The sequence below is a fragment of the Felis catus genome, chromosome A1 (genome assembly GCF_018350175.1).
Source record: "Felis catus isolate Fca126 chromosome A1, F.catus_Fca126_mat1.0, whole genome shotgun sequence".
NCBI lineage: Eukaryota > Metazoa > Chordata > Mammalia > Carnivora > Felidae > Felis > Felis catus.
Window position 1 is genome coordinate 186454982 of NC_058368.1, and position 23773 is coordinate 186478754.

The 23773-nt window shown below is 34.7% G+C and overlaps 1 long non-coding RNA gene across 1 annotated transcript in view; it reads right to left on the reverse strand.

Annotated features, from left to right (window-relative positions):
* Positions 1-6333: 6333 nt before the first annotated feature.
* LOC109503312 overlaps positions 6334-23773 on the reverse strand; it is a 39061-nt gene continuing 21621 nt past the window's right edge. Inside the window, exon 3 of the long non-coding RNA XR_002162216.2 lies at positions 6334-7530. This is a non-coding gene — a long non-coding RNA (uncharacterized LOC109503312). The remainder of the gene's footprint in view (positions 7531-23773) is intronic.

Here is a 23773-nt window from a genome sequence, read left to right on the forward strand (position 1 = left end):
GTCTTCCTCTCTCTGCCCCTCCTCTGCTTGCTCTCAATCTCTCTTTCTCAAAATAAATAAACATTAAAAAAATTTTAAATGTTTGCTAATTGCAAATTCTGGGTCATCTTGGATCAGTCTCCCGTGATTGTCTTTTTTGTTGAGTATGGGTCATGTTTTCCAGTTTCTTCATATATTGTACATTGGATTATATCCCAAATACTGTCAATGATTTGCTGTAGAGGCTCCATATTCTATTATGCTCTTCTCAAAAGTGTTTATCTGTTTATTAGGCTGCTAAGTTGCTGAACTCAAACTCCATGCACTGTCCCCTATCTCTGAAATCTCTATTCAATTATTTTAGCCTAGCTAATAAGCTTGGAGTTCATCCTGCACATGTATACTTCATGGGGAGCGAGGTAGTTGGCTGAAGTTTATATGTTGTACAGGATAATAAATAGACTAAATCACACCTGAGGCACTAGAGTCAAGCAGACCATAATTCAAATTTCTCCTCTGTGTGTTTTCTGTTATTTGATCTTGAGAAAGTCACTCCATGTCTCTGAATTAGGTTTTCTCCACCTTAAAATGAAGAGAATAATAGCTGCTTCCCAAGCTTGAGTTAGAGATTGAGTTAATTAGCTTGTACTTGGCACATTAGCATGTGAAGGCCCTCATTATTATTTGAAGTGAGAAAAGTTTCATGAGAAGAGTGTAGTGTTAAGGGGTTCAAAGGGGGAAGCAATAATTTTCATTTGGAAGGGAGACTTTTGGAGGGATTTAGTATTTGAGGTATGCTTTGAGGGATAAAAGTTGTTTAATTCACAGTATTTGGTTCCAGTGTTTCACATTTACATATGGTGTCCCTATTTACCTCCATACTTACATATATTTACATTTATATTTTCTATAGATGAAACTATAGATGTCTATATTTTGGTATCCATACAGCTGTCTTTATATATGCACATACATATATGTATACATACAGAACTATAGATATAGATAGCATACATATAGATGTATATGTATATGCATATATGTATATACAGAAAATCTATAGATAGAAGTGCAGATGTGAATATGGCTTAGATATATCTATGGATATATGGATATTTATTTCAATATCTAGAAAACACATACACACATACAAACACACATATAAGAATATACACAAAGAATCAAAATGTCATTTTAAAATAGGTCAAGAACGAAGTCAAAAGTCCTTGAATACTAAGACTTTTGAAAAGCTAGAGATGAGGAAAATCATGAAATGTATGAGTTCAAAGCACTTACCAGAATTATTATACTCCCTCTGTCAGAGATATGCTAAAATCAGAATTAGCATCATGTCTGACACTTGAAATTTGGATACAAACTTCCTTATTCAAGAGAATTACAAAATGTGTGCTCCAGAGCTGAGTTTTTGTTATCTCTAGAGCTAATCTGGTTGTGGTTTCATGTGATGTTTGAAATTCTACTAAGGTTACAAAAGGAATGGGTTACATAAAATATTCAGGACTTCCTCCTCTGACATGTCAGACTAAACTTTGACAAGGGTCTTGATGGTCTGGTATACTAATATGAGATATATTTGATTGAAGTGTCTCAGTTGGTTAAGTGTCCAACTCTTGATATTGGCTGCGGTCATGATCTCCCAGTTGTGAGCTTGAGCCCTACTTGGGATTCTCTCTCTCTCCCTCTCTCTCTCTGCCCCTCCCCCCTGGTCCCCCCCCTTTCTTTCTCAAAACAAACAAACAAACAAACATTAAAAAATATACAACTGATCATTTTAAGTCAATGAGACCCAATGATAGGGAAACTACTATCCTAGAGCTCTGAGTTCTGGTCCTGGTTCAGCTACTTGTGGTGCCAATCTACCAAGCAAAGCAATGTCCTTTGCTCATACCCTCCTGGTTAAAACTGAGGAAGGTGGGACCACAAAACATCTCATTTCCCTTACAGATGGCACTTACAAAAATGAATTTGTGAACAGTCAGCAAAACGAATAGGTGCTATCATGCTGAAATTTACCTACAATAATATAGCACAATATAGCACAAAAATATAATATTTCAGGATATTTTTATTTGCACCACTTTCAATAACAGAAGGCTAAAAATTACTTGTAGCCACATAATTTTTAAAATAATGTGTAATTATAAAAAGAAATATTAAGTCAAACTTATTCTTGATTAGTGATCAATGACTGTTAAAATAGAACTTGAAAATTATAATCAATAATGAGGAGCAAACTGTTGTTTTGAATTTGAAAGAAATCTGAAATTGTTCACATGGAAACCATTGTATACTTTCAAAAATACAATTTCTCAAATATATAATGCATTTGCTTTTACACATAGGTCCGATTTTTTTTGACAATTTAGCTTTGTTTCTTCTTGATAATCTCTAACTTTGGGAAATTTCAAAAAGATACTTAAGGATAATAAATAAAATATTTTCATTTGGGTCTAGGATTTGGTCTGAATTACTTTAACTGTGATCATCTTGCAATCTAAGCCAGAGTTGTTCTACTATTTTTATGGCGGTATTAATCAGTTCTAAAAATATAACTGATTACAATGAAGAGTGATTGAAAATGTTATCAATGATCCTGATTGCAAAATAAAATTGCAGATTGTTTGCAGAGCTGAGTTTAACAAAAGGATTCTCTCTAATGTGGCAGGAATGATCACTACCTCTATAGACCTCCCTCCTGCTGCTGTCGCTGGATAATAATTCTTGGCTCTGGGATTCTCATCCCAGAATTTGTCATTACCTAGTTATTTGACCTCGAGCATGTCAACTATTAACTTTCCTGTGCCTCAACTGTCGTTGCTTGTCTTGTCTAAGTCACAGGTTTACTGCGAAGATACCACAAGTTACTACAAGTTACTTATGAAAATACTTTGTAAACCATAAAGCGTTATGGAAAAGTATTTTTATTTTCTTGGTTTGGCTTTTAAAAGATATTCCAAAGAAACAGTATCACAGACAAATCTTTTCTAGAACCACTAAGTCTAAGGGAGTTCACACAGAAATACATATATTGCAAGCACTAATTCAAGTCCATTAAATAAGTTTAATGGTAAAGAGTTGGGCTCCAAAGTCAGAAAGAATTGTTCAAATCACAGTTCTGTCTTTTATTGCATCTTTCACCTTGAACAAATTAGAAAATTTACTTGAGCCTTCAACTTATCAGTAAAATGCAGGTATCTACTTGATAACTTATTAATTAGAACAGGTTAAAACAGGTTATGCTTTGATAACAAAGAATTCCAAAATTTTAGTAGCATATAAAGTAGCAACAAAGGTTGGTTGGTTTATTTTCCCTCTCACTCATGCTATATGTCTTTTGTAGGTCAGTTGAGGCACTCCACTCCATTTCTTCTCACTCTGGAACCTTTGCTGTTAGAATAGCTGCCAGATAAAATTAGCTGATCACTAAAGCAGAGGGAAAGTGAGAGCAGTGGTTGTGTGTCGATTTGGCTTTAACTGCTTATATTTCACCAGCCAAAGAAAGTCATATGGCCTCATACAACTTCAAGGGGGCAGAAAATTGTAATCCTACCATAGCCTTGGAGGAGAATTAGAACTATTGGAAAGAGAGTCCTAATCATTGTTACAAACAGCTTGTTCTAAAATTACATATATGAATTACTTATCACAGTGACTGGCAAATATACTAAGGTTTCAATAATGTCTTATCATATCTCCATTAACTTATGTTTATACACAGAAATAATTTTGAGATTTCCATCATCTATACTTACAATGCCTTGACCCATGAAGCAAAAAACTGGAGAACCTATCAGAAATTTGAGTGCCTACGTTATTCTGTCATAAGGGATCATGATTTCTCCACCCCTCCCCTGCTTACTTACTAAAAACAACTGCAAGGAGAAATATTGTGACTTTGTGAAAGTATTACATGATATCGCAAAGCAGTTTGAGTTTCTAAGAAGTACCTGTGTGACACACATTGCATCTATTTTTTACTGAGAAATACCCCAGGGATATCATTCCTGATGCTTCAAAGAAGGGATAAAACTTACAAATAGATCTTGTTTTTTAAATGACTTTGTGGTTCTTTTCCTGGAAGCCGTCTGACTGTAACTTCCATTCTTCATGAGACTGTGATTCAGGTTGACTCTCTGTGATCCCAAAAATATCCTAGCTTCTAATGCAGATGACAATTACAAATAAGCAAGTCAGAGGGAGGGGAAAAAATGAAAAAACAAAGGCGCTCACAGAGCAACTAACATAGTTCCTTGGTACATAGTATACACGCTGACAGTTTCTTCTAGTTAGATGGTCTGCACATTACCTCTTATTGAGTACTACAGTTGTCCATTTTTCTGAAACCTATGCAAATTATTCAGGCTTTTTTCCACTTATGTGAAAATAAATATTCAGGCTCTGTATTTTTTATGTCTAATGTAAAGTTATCTGGTACAAATCAGTAATATTACATAAAAATAATGAATGTCTGAAACTATACTATAAGGTCCACAAGAGAAGAAATGAGTCATAGTTATTTGGAGGCAGCCACTCTCAGCCCTTGTCTCCCCTGCCCTATCCCCACAGCTCCAACACAAGCTCAAAACTGTTCATTAAAAAATGAATAATGATGGGCGTCTGGGTGGCTCAGTCAGTTATGTTTCTTGCTTCGGCTTAGGTCACGATCTCCCAGTTTGTGAGTTTGAGCCCCACAGCACAGAGTCTGCTTCAGATCCTCTGTCTTCTTCTCTCTCTGCCCCTCCCCTGCTCACACTCTCTCTCTCTCAAAAATAAATATTTAAAAAAAAATGAATAATGGTATTTAATGCCAACTCAAGTATTTGGGTTGCTATGTATCAAATTCTAGACAAGCTTCTTGAATATGGTACTTCAGAATGGGGTGGCATGAGTAGGTAGTATTCTTAACCACTTTAGAATTTGGAGTTATAAAAGAATGGCTGTCTGAGGGGAGGTGTTGGAGGATGGACTAAACAGATGATGGAGACTAAGGAGGGCACTTGTGATGAGCACCGGGTGCTGTATGGAAGTGCTGAATCACTATATTGTACACCTGGAAAAACATTTCACTGTATGTTAACTAACTGGATTTGAATAAAAACTAAAAAAAAAAATGGTTTGTTATATTCAGTTCTAGCAAACATTTTCATATTCTCTAGCCTATCTGTCCCGTGACCAGAAGTGTTTAACTATGAGACCATTTAGACATAACCAGATGCACTGGTTTTGAGACAGCAATTCTCAGTTGCTTTGAAAAGTACTATTTTGCAGGTGTGGGCACAATTAGATATTCAATTTATGCAGGTGTTACATTTCTGACAGGCTTTTATTTTCTCTTCTTTCCCTTTCTGCCTTATCTTTTCATTTTATTTTTGTAAATCTATTTGTTAGAGTAGAGTTCTGGCCTGGAGAGCCACAGCATTTGTCAGTGGGAGAAGGTGTAGGTGGGAACAAATATATTTTTCAAGTCACCGCCTCACTCTGAGCGCAGAGCATGGTTCCTCCTGCTGGGTGGACACCTAAGAGTGCTCTTCCCTCAGGGGCAAGCTTCGATACTTAATTTATGGATGTGCTCAGCCTGATTTTAGAAAATACCTGGTGATGTAAGACTAAGAATTAAGAAAAAAGATCAAGTTCTCACAGTAGCTGCTTGCTAATTAATCCTGGTGATTAACCACCTGAGAGAATCATCTAAGAATAGCTATATTGGGCAGTATTTCTATTTTTTCCCCTCTACCTGTGGCTATCCACAAACAGGATGAAATAGAGGGTATTTGGAAGTGAATACTTTGACAGTTTTAAAACAATACAGCCTTGCTGTAATTACTTTAGTAAGTTTTGCTTCAGCGAACTCTCTCGAAGAGAAGAAGGTCTGCATTTCGTTCATTTGCAGCCTTGTTTTCCTTTTCAAATAATTCACCTTGGGATATCTTCAGATGTATGCACAAAACCGTATAAAAGATTTGAGACTTTCATAAAAACAAGACTTTGGAGGCAACATGATCAATTCTAGATAGCATAATGCATTTCACTATAAGAAATGTAGCCCTATCAGAACTGAAAAGTGTACAATTAATGCTTTCATCATATAGACAGAATCTGAATTAGTCCATTTAAATTATCTAAAGTACGTAATAACTTATTAAATAGTCAAAAGGGTTATGCTGCGGGTATGTTTTTATATATGCACAAATTACATATAAACCATTAAAAAATGTATTGAACACCTACTATACACCAGGCACTATTTTATATTTATACACAAACCAGATGTATAATGTTGTAGAAATGTTCATATATTTATCTTAAACCTAATAATGAATGTGTTGGTTAAAATAGTCTTAAAATCAACTTTATTGTTCCATAATTATGAGATGACATAAAATTCTACTACCCAGAGATGTTTGATAGTATTTCATTGTAGGTCACTCTAGAAAGTTCTATCTGCATACATGTATATAGAAAATTTTCAGAAATCAGATCTATAGACCATATGGAAGTATAGCATGATTTAAAAATCATAAGAATACTTTTTTTTCAATTGTATTACCTTTTTAAATGATCATTACTATGCAGAAACTTACTGTTAGAGTCCAATTCTGCCCTCTAACAGATCACATATATTTACTTGAAAAGGGACTGCACTGAGCTTCATCATCCAACAGTTAGTCCATTAATTCCTTCCAATCATACCCATGGTACAGTAGGAAGATGGAACAAACTCTACTAAGCTCAACTTCTGTGCCAGGCACTCAAAATACAGGGGTAAACAAGAAGATGTGATTCTCCATCTAACAAATTTTATATTCTGGGTACTTAAACTTTCTCTAGTCTAGATTTAAAGGTAACTCAGCTAGATTTTAGAAATTTTGGATGTTCATCTGCGGACTACCAGGGCAAGAGACCAAATATAAAGCCTATCTAGTTCGATGCATCATATCATTCGGGTTCTAATCTCTCGTGGTAATTGCTGAAAAATGGCATTCGAGGATTTAGAGATCCTGAAACTGGCCACATACCAACATAGTTCTTTGCAGTTCTATCATTCTGTCATATTTGGTTAGGCCTAGTATACAAAAAAAATAATTAATTTTTGAATGTTAAACATTTGTTCAAAATCAGTTATGATACCAGTCAGCATTCCCACACCTGACACATTGTGAGGACTTAATACATGTTTGTTAAGTTAATTACTCAGGTTCATCTCTTTTCAAAGTGTTAAATTCACACTGGAATATAAAGGTAAGAATCTGCAATTCATTTCATCTATTTAGATCTCAGCTATAACATACTGATTGCATCCTGGATCAGCAGAAAGCAAAGTCAAATTTCAAAAAGGAAAAATGGCCAAAAACTACTGTTAGTTTTCACCTTAATCTGGTGTTTGCTCATCAACCACTGAACTAATCATGCTTGTGCCTTGAGTTGAGAATAGAATGGGGACATTATAGATTTAGAAAGTCCAGGGCTGTTCCTTATTGATGCAATAATTTTTTGTTGAGAGCCTGCTACGTCTTGAGTATGTTCGACATTCTGTAAGTTAAAACACAAATAAATGTTTTTCAATATCCACCCAATCAGATCTTTATAAAAAATAATCCCAACAAACAAATCTTAGTTTAGACTAAGGATAGAACAAGAATGCTATTCTAAATGATCTTTTCTAGGAAGTTAAACACATTTTTCAAATCACCATTATTTTCAGTGTTATCATCTGTAACCAAATTTCAGAAGACAATCGCATTCATAGATTCGAACAAGAAGGGTGTTCTGGTCCTTTGTTTCATTGCTTTGTTGGTTTTTAGTGTCCTGTTTTTTAAAAACTGATCCTTGGTATGTATATTCATATATTCTTTTTAGGAAGAAAAAATATCAGTAAGGTGAAATTGCTGCAGTATTTTTCTTCTCAACTGTGTGCAATTCGTTTCTTTAGCTGTGTGTCCGTTTCCTAGGAAACCTTAGTGGAGTAATGTTTGATTGGCTGTCATGCTGGACTTATCATGAGAGTTCTGAGCAAAGAGTCAGAATGGCATAGCCCCAGATAAGTTGCTCCAAAGACATAACAATGCCTCTCTGTGCATATTTGCAAGCTGATGCAAACCATACTGAGTTTGAGGTGTTACCGTGTTGCAGGAAGATCTGTGCGTGGAATTTTGAAGACTCTCCTAATAGACATGATATAGCACAATTTCTCAGTACTGCAATCTTGATCTCTTACCAGGTATTTAAAATTTGTTTTCTACCTATAGTCTTAATTAAAGATTCAAATTTGAAATTCTTAGTTGTAATACCTCTCCAGAGAAATAGAACTGTTTACTACCCTAGGATATTTTACCTGCTCATGGTTGATGATTAAAGTATCCATGACATATTTTACAGTGCTATTGCACTGCTTACATAATATATTTAAAAATAATTTTCATATCTAATACACTACAATTTATGAACTTACTGTAAATATTACCTCATTGAATTCTTTCTGGACCTATGAGTCAGGTAGACAAAAAGTCTAATTAGCTTACTTTAAAAGATGAGATACTGGAAACCTCAAACAGATGAAACAATTCATGTGTGATCACACAACAGAAAAGCAGACATGAGACTGATATCTGCATCTGTTCATAAACTTCAGAGTGCTCTTCCTAAAAATTTCTAATTGTCCACATCTAATAAAACAGTATGTCCTGGTTGCCTCCATTTCCAAAATATATCCCCAATTCATCTATTTCTCTCATTTTCTGTTTTATCACTTATTTTTCCTCCAAAGTTCCATAATAAACCTCCTAAATAGTCTTTTTGATACTAATCTTCCTAAAATTCATTCTCTCCACTGTAGCCAAGTACTTTAAAAATTTTAGTGTGGGTGTTTTCTGAAGTAAAATTTACATTCCATGAAAAGCACAGTTTGTAAAAACAAAACACAATTTAGTGAGTTTTAATACATATATACTTCATGCAACTATATCAAAATTGAAATATACAACATTTTCAAAACTCCAGAAATTTCTCTCATGCCTTCTTCCAATCCCCATCCTTCAGCAGCAACCACTATTTTGATTGGTTCACAGGGAAGCTTATATAGATTAAATAATGCAGCATGTACTCTTTATTCTGCTTCTTTCCTCAATAAAATATTTTTGAAATGCATCCATATTGTTGTATGAATGAGAAGTTTGTTATTTTCGGCGCAGTGTAGTATTCCACCAAAAGAATAGACCTAAATTTGTTTACCTATTTTACTGTTGATGGACTCTTGAGTTATTTACTATTTTTGATTATTATTTCACCGTAATTTTAAAGTAAAATTCTTATTTTATAATCGTTTCAGATTTACAGAAAAGAGGTAAGATAGTAAAAATAGTTCTCATATAGTTCACATCTAGTTTACCCTATTAACATCTTACATTAGTGTTGTATATTTGTTGCAACTAATAAACCACTGTTGAGACATTATTATTACCTAAAGTTCACACTTCACTCGGATTTACTTAGATTTTTATTTTAGTCTTGGGCATTTTATTTTTTTCAGTTTTATTGAGAAATAATTGATGTACCTCACTGGATAAGTTGAAGGCTGAGGGCATGGTGATTTCAGTTATACATATTGTGAAATGACAACATAATAGGTTCAGCTAACATCCATCTTCTCATATTAATAAAATAAAAAAAAAGAAAGAAAACCAGGAAAAAAGGAAAAAAATTCCCTGTGATGAAAACTCTTACAATTTCCTCACTTAACAACTTTCCTATGTATCAAGCAATGTTAGCTACAGTCATGGTGTTATGTGTCACTAGTACTTGTACCTGGAAATATATACCTTTTGACCACCTTCAAATTTTCCCTCTCCCACTTTCACCTCTGGCAACCACAAATCTCTTTTTCTTCAAGTTTTTTTTGTTTTTGTGTTTTGTTCTGCTTTTTGATTCCACATATAAATGAGATCATGCAGTATTTGTCTTTAACTTATTTGACTTAGCATAATGGCTTCAAGGTCCATCCATGTTCTCACAAATGGAAGGATTCTTTTTTTAATGGCTGAATAATGTTTCATTATATATAAACCAACTTCTTTATCCATTCATCCATTGATGGACATTTAGATTGATTCCATGTCTTGGCTACTGTCAACACTACTGCTGTGAACGTGGGGATGCAGATATCTTTTCTGAATTAGTGTTTTTATTTCCTTTGGATATATTCCCAGAAATGGAATTGCTGCATCAAATGGTAGTTCTATTCTTAATTTTTTGCTGATTTTCCATACTGTTTTCTATAGTGTTTACACCAATTTACAATCACACTAACAGTGCACAAGGGTTCCCTTTTCACCACATCCATGACAATGTTCATTATCTCTTGTCTTTTTAATAACAGTCATTCTAGTATTTGTGAGGTGACACCACATTGAAGTTTTAATTTGTATTTTCTTAATGACAGTTTTTTTATGTACCTGTCGACCTTTCATATATCTTCTTTAAAGAAGTGTCTATTCAGGTCCTTTGCCCATTTTTAAATTTTTTTGTTTTGTTTTACTGTTTGTTTTTTGTTTGTTGCTAATGGGTTATATATATACATATATATATATATATATATACATATTATATATATATATATACATATATATACATATTATATATATATACATATTTATATATGTACGTATATATATATATATATATGTACATATTTTTGTATATATTTTAAGTATTAACCCTTTACCAGATATATGGCATGGAAATATTTTTTCCTAATCCTTAGGTTTTCTTTTCACTTTTTTCATGACTTCTTTTGCTGAGCAGAAGCTTTTTAGTTGATATTCCATTGTTAATCTTTCATTTCGTGGTTTGTACTTTAGGTGTCATATCCAAAACATCATTAACAAGACCCATATAAAGAAGCTTTATTTCTATGTTTTCTTCTAGGAGTTTAATTGTTCAGGTCTTACATTTAAGTCCTTAATCCATTTTGAATTGATTTCTGTCAGTAGCATAAGCCTAGTTTCTTTCTTTTACATGTGAATATCCAGTTATTCTAACACCATTTATTGGAAATACTTTTTTTTCTCCATTAAATATTCTTAGCTCCCTTGTCAAATATTAGTTTGCCATATAAGCTTGGGTTTATTTATGGGCTCTCAGTTCTGTTCTGTTGGTCTATATTTTTGTTTTTATGCCAGCACTATACTTTTTTGATGACTATAGCTTTATAGTATATCTTGAAATCAGGAGGTATGATACCTCCTGCCTTTTTCTTCTTTCTCGAGATTTCATTGGCTATTTGAAGTCTTTCCTGGTACTACATGAATTTTATGAGTGTTTTCTCTACTTCTGTGAAGAATGACATTGGAATCTTGATAGAGATTATATTGCATCTATACATGGATCTTAGTGGTACTCACATCATAACAATATTAATTCTTCTAATCCATGAACACAGGGTACATTTATTTATTTGGTTTTGTTCAATTTCTTTCATCAATGTTTTATAGTTTTCAGAGTAGGGATCTTTCACCTTAATTAAATTTATTCCCAAATATTTTATTGTTTTTGATGCTATTGTATATGGGATCAATTTATTTTTCAAAAAAAAAAGTTCATGCATAGACACATTACTGATTTTTATGTTAATTTTTCATCCTGCAACTTTGCTGAATTTATTGATTAGATCAAACAGTTGACAATTTAGGATTTTCTGCATATAAAATTATGTCATTTCCCTTTTTTTTAATGTTTATTGATTTATTTTGAGTTATTTTATTATCAGTGCATAGCCTGATGTTGGACTTGAACCCACAAACTGTGAGATCATGACCTGAGCCGAAATTAAACGTTGGACACTTAACTGACTGAGCTACCCAGGCACCCCTAAAGTTATGTCATTTCCAAACAGAGAAAATTTACTTCTTCCTTTCCAATTCTAACACTTTCATTCATATTTTTCTTGCCTGATTGTTCTAGCTAGGACTTCTAGTATTATGTTGAATAAGAGTGGTGAAAGTATGCACCCTTGTTTTGTTCCTGATCTTAGAGGAAAATCTTTCCATCCTTCACCAATAAGTATGATGTTAGCTGTGGGCTTGCCATATATAGCCTTTATTATGTTGAAATATGTTTCTTCTATGCCAAATTTGTTAAAAGTTTATATCATGATTAAGTGTTGAATTTTGTCAGATGCTTCTGTACCCATTGAGATGACCATGTGATTCTTTTATTCTATTAATGTGATTTATCCATTGATTGATTTGTATATACTGAACATCCTTCAAACCCACAGATAAATCCCAATGGATTATGGTGAATGATCCTTTTAACGTATTGCTACATTTGGTTTACTAACATTTTATTGAGAATTTTTCATCTATATTCATTAAAGGTATTGGTATGAATATTTCTTTTCTAGTAGCAACCTTTTTTGGTTTTTGGTATCAGGATAATGCTGGCCTCATAAAATGAGTTTGGGAGTCTCCCCTCTTTGATTTTTGGAAGAGTTTGAGAATCATTATTGCTAATTTTTCTTTAAATGTTTGGTAAAATTCACCAATGAAACCATCTGATCCTTTACTTTTCTTTTTCTTTGTAGGGAGATCTTGATTACTGATTCCATCTCCTTAGTAATAATTGGTTTATTCAGATTTTCTTTTTTCTTTTTCTTTTTTTTTCTTTCTTTGCTTTTTTTTTTTTTTTTTTTTTTTTTTTTTTTTTTGCCTAACTCAGTACAAGTAAGTTGTATGTTTCTAAGAATTTTTTACTTATTCTAGGTTGTTTAGTTTGTTGGCATATAGTTCTTTATACTACCTTCTTATGATCCTTTGAATTCTGTGAGATCTGTTCTGGTGTCTCCTTTTTCATTTATAACTTTGATTTGGGTCCTTTCTCTTTTTTCCTTGGTTAGTTTAGATAAGGGTCTGTCTCTTGTTTATCTTTCCAAAGAAGTAACTTAGTTTGTTTAATATTTTCTATTGTTTTTCTGTTCTTCATTTCATTTATTTCTGTTCTAATTTGTATTCCCTTTTTTTATGTGAAATCTGGTCTCAGTTTATCTTTATTTTACTATTACTTAAGTATAGAGTTAGGTTGTTTATTTGGGATCTTCTTTTTTCTTAATGTAGGTGTTTATTGCTATGAACTTCCCCCTTATGACTGCTTTTGTGAAATATCATATGTTCTGATATATTGTATTTCCATTTTAATTCCTCTCAAGAAACTTTTTTATTTATCCTTTATTCTTTGATCCATTGGTTGTTCATGAGAATGTTATTTAATTTCCATTTGTTCATGAATTTTCCAGTTTTCATGTTGTTATTGATTTCTAGTTTCATGTCATGAAACTAGTGGTCAGAGAAGACACTTGGTATAATTTCAATATTGATTTGCTATGTATGACTTGTTCTGTGGCCTACATGGGGTATATCCTAAAAAGTATGTTCCATGTATACTTGAGAAGAATGTATATTCTGGTATTCGATAGAATGTTCTTTGTATGTCTGTTAGGTCTAATTGGTCTACAGTGTTGTTCAAATCCACTGTTTCATTATTGATTCTCTCTCTGGATGACCTTTCCATTGTTGACAGTGGACAATTACAGTCTCCAACTATTAGTATATTATTGTTTATTTCTCATTTTAACTATGTTAGTTTTTGCTTTATATATGTAAGTGCTCCAATGTTGGGTGTGTAAATATTTACAATTGTTATATCTCCTTCATGTATTGACCCCTTTATCATTATATATGTCCTTCTTAATCTCTTTTTACTATTTCTAAAGTTTATTTCTGATATATGTATAACTATCTGCTTTTTTTTGTTGTTATTGTAACCACTTGCTTGAAATATCTATTTACATACCTTCATTCTCAGTCTACGTGTGTTTTTAAGGCTATATCTCTTGTAGACAACATATTGCAGAACATTTTTTTTTCTTTTTTTTTAAATTCACTCAGCCATTCTATGTCTTTAATTGGAGAATTTAATTCATTTATATTTAAAGTAACCATTGATAGGTAAGAACTTACTGTTGGCTATTTTGTTATTTTCTAGCTGTTTTGTAGATCTATTTTTTATCTAGCTGTCTTTTTTTTTTAATGTTTTTTTTTTTAAAGTAAACTACCTCCAGCATGAGGCTTGAACTCATGACCCCACGATCAAGAGTTGCATGTTCTACTGACTGAGCCAGCCAGGTGCCCCATCTTGCTGTCTTTTTTTGCGTGTGTTGTGAAGTCTTTTGCTTTCATATGCTTTGACTTCTTATCATGTTCTTTTGTGTAATGACTACAAGATTTTCCTTTGTTACCATGAGGCTTACATAAAATATTTTAAACATACAACACTCTATTTTAAACTGATAACAACTTAACTTCAATACAATTTGTAAACTTTGCACTTTTGCTTCTCTTCTCCTTCACATTTTAGGTTATTTCTATTACAATTTAAATGTGTTTTTATATTGTTAACTAATAACAGATTATTATAATTAAGGTTATTGTTACTTCATTTATTGTTTTATTTTTTTAGTATTAATTTATTTTTGATAAAGAGAGTGGGGAGAAGCAGAGAGAGAAGAAGACACAGAATCTGAAGCAGGCCTCAGGCTCCCAGCTGTCAGCACAGAGCCTGATGTGGGGCTCGAACTCACGAACCATGAGATCATGACATGATGTGAGCTGAAGTTGGACGCTTTAACCAACTGAGCCACCCAGGTGCCCCACTACATTTATTCTTTAAAAAAGAGTATTTAAGCGAAATATGCATCACCATTACCATATTGTAAAATCTAATTTTGACTATGTATTTAAAATTACCAACTATTACTAATGAGATTTACACTATCTTTTTATGTTTTTGTGATGTTAATTGGCATCCTTTTATTTCCACTGAAAGAGCTCCCTTCAGCACTTCTTATAGGGTAAGTATGATGGTAATAGAGTCCCTCAGCTTTTGTGTGTTTAGAAAAATCTTTATTCTTCATTTATTTCTGAAGGACAGGTTTGCCAGGTATAAAATTCTTGACTGACAGGGGTGTCTGGTTTGCTCAGTCTGTTAAGTGTCTGACTTTTGCTCAGGTCATGATCTCACAGTTCGTGAGTTTGAGTCCCATATCATGCTCTGCGCTGACAGCTCAGAGCCTGGAGCCTGCTTTGGATTCTGTGTCTCCCTCTCTCTCCGCCCCTCCCACACTCACACACACACTCTCTCTCTAAAACAAATAAACATTTAAAAAAAAAGAATTCTTTTTTTTTTTTTAATTTTTTTTTTCAACGTTCATTTATTTTGGGGACAGAGAGAGACAGAGCATGAACGGGGGAGGGGCAGAGAGAGAGGGAGACACAGAATTGGAAACAGGCTCCAGGCTCTGAGCCATCAGCCCAGAGCCTGACACGGGGCTCGAACCCACGGACCGCGAGATCGTGACCTGGCTGAAGTCGGACGCTTAACCGACTGTGCCACCCAGGCGCCCCTAAAAAAAAAAGAATTCTTGACAGTTATTCTTGAAGTTATTTTTTTCCCTATTTTGAATATAACCTTTCATTCGTTCCTTGAAATTACTATTGAGAAATCTGCAATAATATTATGGGGGTTTGTTTCCTTGTACATAACTTCTCTCTTTTTTATTGTCACTCAAAATTCTTTCTTTATCTTTGACTTTTGTAAATTTAGTTATAATGTGTTTTGGTGTAGCCCTATTGGATTCAAGTATTTGGGTCCTTTGGGATTTATGGATCTGGATATCCATGTCTCTCCCCATTTGAGAATTTTTGAGAATTTTTCAGCCATTGTTGCTTTAAATGTACTCTCTGTCCTTTTTTCTTCTTTTCCAGGAATTCTTTAATGCAGATATTGTTTCTTTTCTTTGTGTCTTATAATTCCCATGGTTTTTTTTTTTTTTTTCATTCTTTTTCTTGTTGCTTTGTCAGGGTAATTTCCAATTTCCTACCCTCCAGATGATTGATTCTTTCTTCTATATGGTTGAGCCTATTTTTGAAACTTTTAATTGAATTCTTCAATTTAGTTATTGCATTTTTCAACTCTAGGATCTTCTCTGTGTCTGTATGTTTTGATGTTTGCTATTTCTCTGTCAAACTTCTTGTTTTGTTCATACATTGTTTTACTAATTTTGTTTAGTTGTCTGTGTTTTCTTATAGTTCACTAAACTTTGTTAAGATTATTCTGAATTCTTTATCTGATAATTCATAGATCTCCATTTCTTTGGGGCCAGTTTATTGGAGATTTATTAGTTTCCTCTGGTGGTATCACATTTACTTGAATTTTTGGTGATTCTTGACTACTTACATTGACATCTGCATATTGAGTAATTGGGCTCCTCTTCCAGACTTAACATGTTTGCTTTGGCAGAAACAGTTCTTCATCAGTTAGCTTAGTTTAGGTTTCTGGGTGCTTCTGCTATTATGGTCTATTTTTGGATGTGGCAACTGTCCAAACTCTGAAGACACAATAGGGAGTGTGACACTGGCTGAGAAGAGTTGGATAAGACTGCTGGCTTGGTTCTCTACCCAAATGTGGCTGTAGTATAGGTTCTGCACTTGCCTGGATTCTCTGGTGAGGCTTACTAAATGGCCAGGACTAGGTACTCCATTCTATAGTAAATGGGGAGATGAATTAGCTTCCCTTCCCTGACAGAGCAGCAGGATGGGACCCAGGGCCTGTACAGTTCATTGTTTGAAGACCCCAAATCAGGCAAGAGTGTGCACTGAATTCCCTGATTAGGAGAGGCCACCTTATGCTGTTCAGATGGGAGAAGCCATGGGTTGTGCTCTTTGTTCCACTGTACATAGGGCTATTGTATATAGTGCTACTGTATATAGGTGCCACTATACATAGGGCTATTGAGTGGGCCATGCAGACTCATGTGTTCTTTGGTAATGTTCCACGGTTTGACTGACTTTATTCAGCAAGGACCAGAGCTCTGAATTAGATTTCCTACTTGGTCACAGTGGGAGAATCAGCTCTAAGTCTGGTAATGTTATTTGTTCATTGTCTTAACTCAAGCTGACTCATACCTCTAGTTCCCTAATCAAACAGGGCCACTGGCTTTGCTCTGCGACCTGCTGGTTCTGCCTGTTCTCCTCTCAGCTTGAGGGCCACTAGGCCACACTGCTTCCAGGAGTTGTTGCCAACCCTTCTGGTCAGATGGGGCTGAAAAACAGTCTCCACAGTTTATGGGGTTACGTCTCAGTTTCTTTGCCTGGGCAGGAGGAGGAGGGGCCTGTCCAGACTACTCTCAAATTCCAAACAGTATCTCCAGTTGCATGGGGCCAGGGATTACCCGCAGCCTTAGTTATGAATTAATAAGCCTGCCTGTTCATAGCACTGGAGCACTCCATGCCCGGTACTTGTTTTGCTCTGGGGGTGATCAGCTCTGCCTGCCCATCTCTCAGCTCAAACACCACTAGGCCACACTGCTTCTAGGAGCTGTCACCAGCCATTTTGGTCAGATGGTGCTAGAAGACACTCTCCACAGTGGATGCGTGGGCCTGCAGTTCAGCTCCTTGTCTGGGCTTGGGCAAACTAGGCTCTATGGCCCCAAATTCCTCATTTGAAGATGCAAATCAGGCAGATATGCACTCCACAGAGTTCCCTTGTCAGAGTGTGCCCCAAACATGATTCTGCAGATGAGCAAAACTGCTGGTTGAGATTACTACTTAGGCACTACAGTTATGAACTCACTCTTCCAAGTTATGTGTGCTGATTGCTGGAAACCCCTCCTCCCTTCTCTGTCAGATTCCCAGTGGTTGGGCCCTCAGCAACCCCTGCAATACCCACGGTTTCGAGATCAGAGTAAGGTTTCCCACAAAGTAATCTACAATGCTAGTGGGGAGAGACTGGTTGTCCCCCCAGGTTTTCTTTCCACACTGGAGGAACCAGTGGTTCAGGGGACACCTCTCTGCATGATGCAGTGCTGGCCTGGAAGAGAGGCAATGCAGTCTTAACTTTATAATACAGTCTGTCTTGGTGTCTGTAGTACAGGGACGTGCTTCATCCTCACTGTCATATTTTAGTATTTTCTCAGTGATGTCCTGTTCTTGAATAGTTTTTGTTTTTGTGAGGGGGAGTGAAGTCAGAAACAACCTACGTCACCATCTTGGTGACATCACTTGCTTAGATTTCCTTAGATTTTACCTAGTGTTATTTCTCTGCTCCAGAATTACATCTAGGATACCACATTACATTCAGTTGGTGTGTTTCCTTAAGCTTTTCCAGACTGTGACAGTGATTTAAACATTCCATGTTTGTGATGACTTTGAAAGTTTTGAGGAGTACTGAAGAAGCATTTTGTAGAATATCTCTGAATTGGGATTTCTTTTTTCTTGTGATTAAACTGGAATTATAAATTTTTGGGGAAAAGGCCACATAAGTAAGGTGCCATTCTCATCATATCATAGTAAGAAATCATGCTATCAACATGACATTGCTGTGAATTAAACCATGATCACCTGGCTGAGGTAGTGTTTGGTAGGTTTCTCTACTGTAAGCATACTCTCTTTTCTCTTTTCCATAATGTGCTCTTTAAATGGAAGTTATTATGTACAGCTCACACTGAAAGAGTTATCCCCATTCCCCACATCTTGATGGAGGAGTATCTATATAAATTATTCAAAATTCTCCTGCAGAGGGCACTTGGCTATTCCTCATTTGTTTATTTACTAAATTACTTGTTTATATAAGTATGAGGTCATGGATATTTATTTTATACTTTATGCTATAATCCAATGCTAGTTATTAATTTTGCCTTTCAAGTCATTCCAGCTTTAGACATTGGGAGCTCTTGCAGTTGGTGTCTGTGCCTTTTGGCATACTCCCACAGTTGTGTATAGCGTTTTGTTTTCGTGTATTTTGTTTTGTTTTCGGAGTTCTTCCTTACTTTCTGGCACTACAATATGCTTCAGGTTCATCTTCCATACACCTGCCCTAGTCCTAAAATCAGGCTTTTTCCTAAAGAGACTTGGATCCTTTCATTTGGAGAACAGTATTAGAAACCAAGAGCTTCTATAAGCCCATCTATATCTTTCACAGCATGAAAGGTGTTAATTTTAATAAAGACCAATTTATCATATTTTTTTTCTTTAATGAATTGTGTTCTTAGTGTTGTATTGAAAGGTTATCACCAAACCCAGGGTCACGTAAATTTTCTCCTATGTTTTCTTCTAGAATTTTTACATTTTACATATCATTTTACATGTAGGCATATAATCAATTTTAAATTTTGTATAAGTTATGATATTTGATTAAGTTCATATTTTTATATGGATTTCCAATTGTTTTTTTCAGCACCGCTGTGAAAAAATACTCTTTTCCAGCACCATTCGTTTAAAAGACTATCCTTTCTATATTGTATTGCCTTGTGCCTTTGTTAAAAATAAGTTAGCTAAATTTATGTGGGTCTATTTCTGAGTTCTCTATATTGTTACATTGATCTATGCACCTATTCTTTTTACCAAAAGAAAGATTTTGTGGTTGCTATAACTTTATAGCAAGTCTTGAAGTAAGGTAGTTAAGTTAGTAAATTTTATTTTGCTTCTTAGGATTATGTTGGTTATTCTATGTCCTTCACATTTGCAAAGAAATGTCAAAATCATTTGTGCTGATATCTATAAAGTAGCTTGCTAGAATTTTGACTGGGGTAGGGTTGAATCTATAGATCAAGTTGGAGAGAACTGACATCTTAATGACATTGAATCTTCCATTCTGTAAACACACAATACTTTCCCACTTATTTAGGTCTTCTTTCAACAGTGTTCTTTTAGTTTTTCTCCTATGGACCTTGTGCATATTATCTTAGATTTGTAGCTAAGTACTTACTTTTTGGAAGGGGGGCTGATATATAAATAGTACTTTTTTAAATTTCAGATTCCAATTTTTTATAGCTGGTACACATAGTAAATTTTGAAACATAAGCAAATCATGTTTAATCATTACATTTAAAATGCAAATTCCTTAACTCTGTCCTATAAGACCCTGCCAATCTTTCTAAACTAGGTTAACCTTTAAGTACTAAAGTTTCAAACTCACTGTTTTTTTTAATGCTTATTTATTTTTGAGAGAGAGAAGAATGAGAGAGGGAGAGAGACAGAGCATGAGTGGGGGAGGGGCAGAGAGAGAGGGAGACACAGAACCCAAAGCAGGCTCCAGGCTCTGAGCTGTCAGCATAGAGCCTGATGGGGAGCTCAAAGTCATGAACTGTGAGATCATGACCTGAGCCAAAGTCAGATGATTAACTGACTGAGCGACCCAGGTACACCTCAGACTCCCTATTTTTTTTTTTTTTTGATTTCTTGACTTATTCTAAGCTTTTTCATACCCCAGGGCTTTTGCACTTGCCCTTCATTTTGCCTGGATTAGTCTTCACCTAGGTGTTTTCCTCTTTGCTTCTGTCACTTTTCATCCTTCATATCTCATTTTAAATGTCAAAGTGGCCTTCCCTAATCACTACATCTAAAGTAGCCAATTTTTTCTTCCGCCACTTCTCTTCATTTATCCTTTATAGCTTTCATAGTACTTATTACCATTTGGCATTATTTTGTTTGTTATTCTTCCTAGTTATTATTGGTCTTTACCCAAATAAAATATAAATTAAATAAGAGTACAGTCTTGGCCTTTTTCATTTACTACTTTATTCCCATGCATATTACCATGTCTAAAATATAACAGACACTTATTTAAATATCTTTGAATGAATTAATGAATATGTATATATATACATACATATACATATACATATATATACATATACATGTATATAGTAAGAAAGACACACCAAGGTCAAATATCTCAATTTCAGCAAAATCTTCCTTCAGTCCCTAAACTGGAAATGATTATTCTCTGCTCTTGTTCTCCCTTAAAATATATCCTTTTTATGCAACTATTTGTAGTACTTGTTTATGTGCATCTTTGTCTCCTATAATCACTATGAACAGAGGCAGTAATTTATACATGTTTGTATTCACCATAACTTCAAAGAGAGTATCTTACATCTGAATTTTTAAAAATGAATAGATAGCAAATGGGTTAGTTATTAGAAGACCTTAGATGTGATCCAAACAGATCTCACCAATTAATTGTGTAACTATTTGAGAACCACCTCACCTTAGTAGGTCTTGTTTTAAAATAAGGAAATTAGACTAGATTGGTAATTCTTACACTTTCTGTTTCTTTTGAAGGAGGTATAGCATACATGGTCAGTGCTCCACCCATATTCCCTGGGATCTCTTTCCCACTTTCATGAACATCAGATTCCAGTGTGTTTTTATTTTCAAGAGCTAGAACCTGCCTCCCTTCATTGGAAGACTGACCTCGGGATTCCTGGGAAAGCTTTCTCTGAAAACTGAGAGTCAGAATTACAACCCCCATGCCTATCCCCAGCACTGGGAAACCATGATCCAGTGACTAAAGATGTAGGTTATGAATCTCCCAGCTTCTTAGGCCCTTGATATCCACCACTCTGAGGGGGCTCTAGAGACCACTGCAAAACAGGAATTTGGTTTGATATCTCACCCTTGCTTGTCTTGCTTCCACTCCTAGTCTCACTTCCTCACTTGGCTACCTGTTTCTCATGGAAACACTTCCTAATGCATCACTTTCACATGAATCCTCATCTTAGAGATGCTTCTGGGGAACAGGGGAACCCAACTTGAGATATGAGATATTGGTTAAGAGACCCTTTTGGGAGTATGCTGAAAATCATGGTTTATCTTCAGGAACACACACACACACACACACACACACACAATTCATGCAAAGATATTTATATAATCTATGGATTTCAATTTAAGAATCACTTGACTAAAAATCTCTAAGGTAATGTCTTCTCAAGTTCATTCATACCTTCAACAATGTTTATTGACTACTTACTTATACTTGTTATTGTAATTCCTAAGGATACTGGGAGTGAACAAAACCAGTCAGAACCTTGTTCTGTGGAGTTTATCTTCAAGTGGAGAAAAATGATAATAAAATGCTTAAGAAAAAGATAAGCTAATGTTAAGTGTAACACAGATAATTAAATTAGAAAACTAGTGACTACCTTATGCATGATGATCAAGGGAGACCTCTGGGAGGATGAGGCATTTAAGCTGAAATTGTAATGACAAGCAGAAGCTAGCTATACAAAGATCAAGGGGTGGCAACACAAGCAGAAGGAACAGCCAGTGCAAAATTTCTAATTAGGAATGAGCTTGATAAGTCTGAGAATCAAAAGTGAGTGACTCAAGCATAGTATGCAAAGTAGAGAATGGTATGAGATAAAGTTCAAAGAGTTGTCAGTCATTGATGATGGAGAGTAAGTCAGAGTAAGGAGTTTGAATTTTATTCTAGGTAAAATGGGGATAATGATGATCAGTGCCAGTCTTCTACAGGAACATTCCACTGCTAGTGCTAATAATAAAGGGTTTGGACTCTAACTGCACTTTGATCAGTTCCATTGACACCAACCCTTCACTCTTCTTTCCTTCACTCTTCTTTCCTCACCTATCCTTTCCTTATTACCTAACTATAAGCTTCTTCTCACTTAATCTTCTCTCACTGGAGAAAAAAGGGAAAAAATATGATGACTAATTGTATGAATTAAAAGTCATTTGTGAATGATCCTGATTCCACGAATGATGAGAATTTCCCTGAATACTTGCACTGATAAGAATGAACCATTCTTGACCTTTGACTAGATCTAGAAAGAGGTTTCTATACAGAGGAAGTCACACTGAGGTGATAAAGTCTTACAGACTACAGAATATATGTTACTGACATCTTCACTTTTGTTTATGTTGGGTGGGCAGAGATTTGTACCGATGGCCATTCTTAGTATTGATTCCATGTGAGTTTAATTTCAAAGAAAAAAGCTATAGAATCTCATTTTCTATAGTCCCTAAAATTCAGTGAAAGGTTGTCTAAAAGCACAGTAGATATTATTAGTATTTCAAATGCTAGAGAAACAAACAAAATAAAAAACAAAAACAAAACCTCCAATATGGGCTCTGAAATATTTTTTTCCCAATTCTTTCACTGGCACCATGGTGGTACTTCTACAACTCATGTCCCCCCAACAGGAAAGGTGTCTTTCTGACAACGCAAGCTTGATAAGACAGCTGGAGTTACTTAGAAAATGTTGAACAAAGTAATTACCCTTTTTCTGATAGCAGCTGTAAAGTTTCGGTTGCTAGGGTGGAATTGAACCCCAAACTGACTGAATTCTAAAGAATTTATTGTTAGAGTTTGCTTACATACACATCAGGGTATACTTTTAAAAACAAGAGCTACTTAATTGGATTAACAGCAATGATTTTTTCCTTAATACCCAAGGTTCAAAAGCTTAACAAAAATATTTATAAAACAGATGAAGAAAAGGAGATTCTCCTTACTGGTCAGCTTGTTGCTGCTGTTGTTTCCATAGTTGCATGCATCCTAACATTCAGCCTACTTGGCAAGCAACAAAACATAGGCTGCTTTTGGATATAATTAGGGTTGAAGCAATATGGAGGTGATATAGTGTAAAATGCAATACTTTCTCTAATCCCAGATTGTCAAATTATATCTAAATTTATGTCTCCTACTCTTTTCCTAAATTATCAAAAGTCATTGTTTTGTAACAACCAGTTGCCATGTATTTTCTAAGTGTCTACTATTTATAAAATCACTTATGGATTACAAAGAAGTCTCAAGTATAATTTCTGTCTTCAGAGTTTATGCTACAGGTACAGAACTGAGATGTATGGAAAAATAACTATCTAGAGTAGGTAATAAATTCACAGGCATCATCATGATCAAAAGT